The sequence below is a fragment of the Peromyscus eremicus genome, unplaced genomic scaffold (assembly GCF_949786415.1).
Source record: "Peromyscus eremicus unplaced genomic scaffold, PerEre_H2_v1 PerEre#2#unplaced_79, whole genome shotgun sequence".
Taxonomy (NCBI): Eukaryota; Metazoa; Chordata; class Mammalia; order Rodentia; family Cricetidae; genus Peromyscus; species Peromyscus eremicus.
Genome location: NW_026734320.1, coordinates 559,679 through 565,389, shown reverse-complemented (window position 1 = coordinate 565,389; position 5,711 = coordinate 559,679).

Here is a 5,711-nt window from a genome sequence, read left to right as displayed (position 1 = left end):
AAAAGAGCACTCTTCTACTCTACTGTGTTTCCTAAAGGGCCAGAACAGTGAGCTTGCTCAGAACAAAAGAACTGTGCTTCCTACACACACGGGCCATATCTACTTCAACTCTGCTTAGGGAACTGACAAGAACAGTAGCTTCTCTTCAGTCCAGTACACTGTACTTGCTGGGAAAAGACTCGAGTGCTGTTTGCCCTGTGTAAGGCAATGGGAGCACAATAGTGACTCTCCTTACCAGAAAACAACTCTTGCTCGTAGGACCAGAAACTGCATGTGATTCAACTCCATTTCTGAATGGGAAACAAACACTAGCTCGCCTTACGAGAAATACACTCTGCTTTTGAGAAAAGAGCACTCTTCTACTCTACTGTGTTTCATACAGGGCCAGAAGAGTGAGCTTGCTCAGAACAAAAGAACTGTGCTTCCTACACACACGGGCCATATCTAGTTCAACTCTGCTTAGGGAACTGACAAGAACAGTAGCTTCTCTTCAGTCCAGTACACTGTACTTGCTGGGAAGAGACACGAGTGCTATTTGCACTGTGTATGGCAATGGGAGCGCAATAGTGACTCTCCTTACCAGAAAACAACTCTTGCTCTTAAGACCAAAAACTGCATGTGATTCAACTCCATTACTGACTGGGAAACAAACACTAGCTCGCCTTAGAAGAAACACACTCTGCTTTTGAGAAAAGAGCACTCTGATACTCTACTGTGTTTCCTAAAGGGCCAGAACAGTGAGCTTGCTGAGAACAAAAGAACTGTGCTTTCTACACACACGGGCCATATCTACTTCAACTCTGCTTAGGGAACTGACAAGAACAGTAGCTTCTCCTCAGTCCAGTACACTGTACGTGCTGGGAACAGACGCGAGTGCTATTTGCCCTGTGTTAGGCAATGGGAGCACAATAGTGACTCTCCTTACCAGAAAACAACTCTTGCTCATAGGACCAGAAACTGCATGTGATTCAACTCCATTTCTGACTGGGAAACAAACACTAGCTCGCATCTTGAGAAACACACTCTGCTTTTGAGAAAAGAGCACTCTTCTACTCTACTGTGTTTCATAAAGGGCCAGAAGAGTGAGCTTGCTCAGAACAAAAGAACTGTGCTTCCTACACACACGGGCCATATCTAGTTCAACTCTGCTTAGGGAACTGACAAGAACAGTAGCTTCTCTTCAGTCCAGTACACTGTACTTGCTGGTAAGAGACGCGAGTGCTATTTGCACTGTGTATGGCAATGGGAGCGCAATAGTGACTCTCCTTACCAGAAAACAACTCTTGCTCGTAGGACCAAAAACTGCATGTGATTCAACTCCATTTCTGACTGGGAAACAAACACTAGCTCGCCTTACGAGAAACACACTCTGTTTTTGAGAAAAGACGACTCTTTTACTCTACTGTGTTTCCTATAGGGAGAGAAGAGTGAGCTTGCTCAGAACAAAAGAACTGTGCTTCCTACACACACGGGCAATATCGAGTTCAACTCTGCTTAGGAAACTGAAAAGAACAGTAGCTTTTCTTCAGTCCAGTACTCTGTACACGCTGGGAACAGACGCGATTGCTATTTGCACTGTGTATGGCAATGGGAGTGCAATAATGACTCTCCTTACCAGAAAACAACTCTTGCTCGTAGGACCAGAAACTGCATGTGATTCAACTCCATTTCTGACTGGGAAAAAACACTAGCTCGCCTTACGAGAAACACACTCTGCTTTTGAGAAAAGAGCACTCTTCTACTCTATTGTGTTTCCTATAGGGCCAGAAGTGTGAGCTTGCTCAGGACAAAAGAACTGTGCTTCCTAAACACACGGGCCATATCTAGTTCAACTCTGCTTAGGAAACTGACAAGAACAGTAGCTTCTCTTCAGTCCAGTACACTGTACTTGCTGGGAAGAGATGCGAGTGCTATTTGCACTGTGTAGGGCAATGGGGGCACAATACTGACTCTTCTTACCAGAAAACAGCTCTTGCTCGTAGGACCAAAAACTGCATGTGATTCAACTCCATTACTGACTGGGAAACAAACACTAGCTCGCCTTAGAAGAAACACACTCTGCTTTTGACAAAAGAGCACTCTTCTACTCTACTGTGTTTCCTAAAGGGCCAGAACAGTGAGCTTGCTCAGAACAAAAGAACTATGCTTCCTACACACACGGGCCAACCTAGTTCAACTCTGCTTAGGAAATTGACAAGAACAGTAGCTTCTCTTCAGTCCAGTACACTGTACTTGCTGGGAAGAGACGCAAGTGCTCTTTGCACTGTGTATGGCAATGGGAGCGCAATAATGACTCTCCCTACCAGAAAACAACTCTTGCTCGTAGGACCAAAAACTGCATGCGATTCAACTCCATTACTGACTGGGAAACAAACACTAGCTGGCCTTAGAAGAAACACACTCTGCTTTTGAGAAAAGACCACTCTTCTACTCTACTGTGTTTCCTAAAGGGCCAGAACAGTGAGCTTGCTCAGAACAAAAGAACTGTGCTTCCTACACACACGGGCCATGTCTAGTTCAACTCTGCTTAGGAAACTGACAAGAACAGTAACTTCTCTTCAGTCCAGTACACTGTACTTGCTGGGAACAGACACGAGTGCTATTTGCCCTGTTTAAGGCAATGGGAGCACAATAGTGACTCTCCTTACCAGAAAACAACTCTTGCTCGTAGGACCAGAAACTGCATGTGATTCAACTCCATTTCTGACTGGGAAACAAACACTGGCTCGCCTCTCGAGAAACACACTCTGCTTTTGAGAAAAGACCACTCTTCTACTCTACTGTGTTTCATACAGGGCCAGAAAAGTGAGCTTGCTCAGAACAAAAGAACTGTGCTTTTTACACACACGGGCCATATCTAGTTAAACTCTGCTTAGGAAACTGACAAGAACAGTAGCTTCTCTTCAGTCCAGTACAATGTACTTGCTGCGAAGAGACTCGAGTGCTATTTGCACTGTGTATGGCAATGGGAGCGCAATAGTGACTCTTCTTACCAGAAAACAACTCTTGCTTGTAGGACCAAAAACTGCATGTGATTCAACTCCATTACTGACTGGGAAACAAACACTAGCTCGCCTTAGAAGAAACACACTCTGCTTTTGAGAAAAGAGCACTCTTCTACTCTACTGTGTTTCCTAAAGGGCCAGAACAGTGAGCTTGCTCAGAACAAAAGAACTGTGCTTCCTACACACACGGGCCATATCTACTTCAACTCTGCTTAGGGAACTGACAAGAACAGTAGCTTCTCTTCAGTCCAGTACACTGTACTTGCTGGGAAAAGACTCGAGTGCTGTTTGCCCTGTGTAAGGCAATGGGAGCACAATAGTGACTCTCTTTACCAGAAAACAACTCTTGCTCGTAGGACCAGAAACTGCATGTGATTCAACTCCATTTCTGAATGGGAAACAAACACTAGCTCGCCTTACGAGAAATACACTCTGCTTTTGAGAAAAGAGCACTCTTCTACTCTACTGTGTTTCATACAGGGCCAGAAGAGTGAGCTTGCTCAGAACAAAAGAACTGTGCTTCCTACACACACGGGCCATATCTAGTTCAACTCTGCTTAGGGAACTGACAAGAACAGTAGCTTCTCTTCAGTCCAGTACACTGTACTTGCTGGGAAGAGACACGAGTGCTATTTGCACTGTGTATGGCAATGGGAGCGCAATAGTGACTCTCCTTACCAGAAAACAACTCTTGCTCTTAGGACCAAAAACTGCATGTGATTCAACTCCATTACTGACTGGGAAACAAACACTAGCTCGCCTTAGAAGAAACACACTCTGCTTTTGAGAAAAGAGCACTCTGATACTCTACTGTGTTTCCTAAAGGGCCAGAACAGTGAGCTTGCTGAGAACAAAAGAACTGTGCTTCCTACACACACGGGCCATATCTACTTCAACTCTGCTTAGGGAACTGACAAGAACAGTAGCTTCTCCTCAGTCCAGTACACTGTACGTGCTGGGAACAGACGCGAGTGCTATTTGCCCTGTGTTAGGCAATGGGAGCACAATAGTGACTCTCCTTACCAGAAAACAACTCTTGCTCATAGGACCAGAAACTGCATGTGATTCAACTCCATTTCTGACTGGGAAACAAACACTAGCTCGCATCTTGAGAAACACACTCTGATTTTGAGAAAAGAGCACTCTTCTACTCTACTGTGTTTCATAAAGGGCCAGAAGAGTGAGCTTGCTCAGAACAAAAGAACTGTGCTTCCTACACACACGGGCCATATCTAGTTCAACTCTGCTTAGGGAACTGACAAGAACAGTAGCTTCTCTTCAGTCCAGTACACTGTACTTGCTGGTAAGAGACGCGAGTGCTATTTGCACTGTGTATGGCAATGGGAGCGCAATAGTGACTCTCCTTACCAGAAAACAACTTTTGCTCATAGGACCAAAAACTGCATGTGATTCAACTCCATTTCTGACTGGGAAACAAACACTAGCTCGCCTTACGAGAAACACACTCTGTTTTTGAGAAAAGACGACTCTTTTACTCTACTGTGTTTCCTATAGGGAGAGAAGAGTGAGCTTGCTCAGAACAAAAGAACTGTGCTTCCTACACACACGGGCAATATCGAGTTCAACTCTGCTTAGGAAACTGAAAAGAACAGTAGCTTTTCTTCAGTCCAGTACTCTGTACACGCTGGGAACAGACGCGATTGCTATTTGCACTGTGTATGGCAATGGGAGTGCAATAATGACTCTCCTTACCAGAAAACAACTCTTGCTCGTAGGACCAGAAACTGCATGTGATTCAACTCCATTTCTGACTGGGAAAAAAACACTAGCTCGCCTTACAAGAAATACACTCTGCTTTTGAGAAAAGAGCACTCTTCTACTCTACTGTGTTTCCTATAGGGCCAGAACAGTGAGCTTGCTCAGAACAAAAGAACTGTGCTTCCTACACACACGGGCCATATCTAGTTCAAATCTGCTAAGGAAACTGACAAGAACAGTAGCTTCTCTTCAGTCCATTACACTGTACATGCTGGGAACAGACACGAGTGCTATTTGCACTGTGTATGGCAATAGGAGCACAATAGTGACTCTCCCTACCAGAAAACAACTCTTGCTCGTAGGACCAGAAACTGCATGTGATTCAACTCCATTTCTGACTGGGAAACAAACACTAGCTCGCCTTAGGAGAAACACACTCTGCTTTTGACAAAAGAGCACTCTTCTACTCTACTGTGTTTCCTACAGGGCCAGAACAGTGAGCTTGCTCAGAACAAAAGAACTATGCTTCCTACACACACGGGACAATCTAGTTCAACTCTGCTTAGGGAATTGACAAGAACAGTAGCTTCTCTTCAGTCCAGTACACTGTACTTGCTGGGAACAGACGCGAGTGCTATTTGCACTGTGTATGGCAATGGGAGCGCAATAGTGACTCTCCCTACCAGAAAACAACTCATGCTCCTAGGACCAAAAACTGCATGTGATTCAACTCCATTACTGACTGGGAAACAAACACTAGCTCGCCTTAGAAGAAACACACTCTGCTTTTGAGAAAAGAGCACTCTTCTACTCTACTGTGTTTCCTAAAGAGCCAGAACAGTGAGCTTGCTCAGAACAAAAGAACTGTGCTTCCTACACACACGGGCCATATCTAGTTCAACTCTGCTTAGGAAACTGACAAGAACAGAAACTTCTCTTCAGTCCAGTACACTGTACTTGCTGGGAACAGACTCGAGTGCTGTTTGC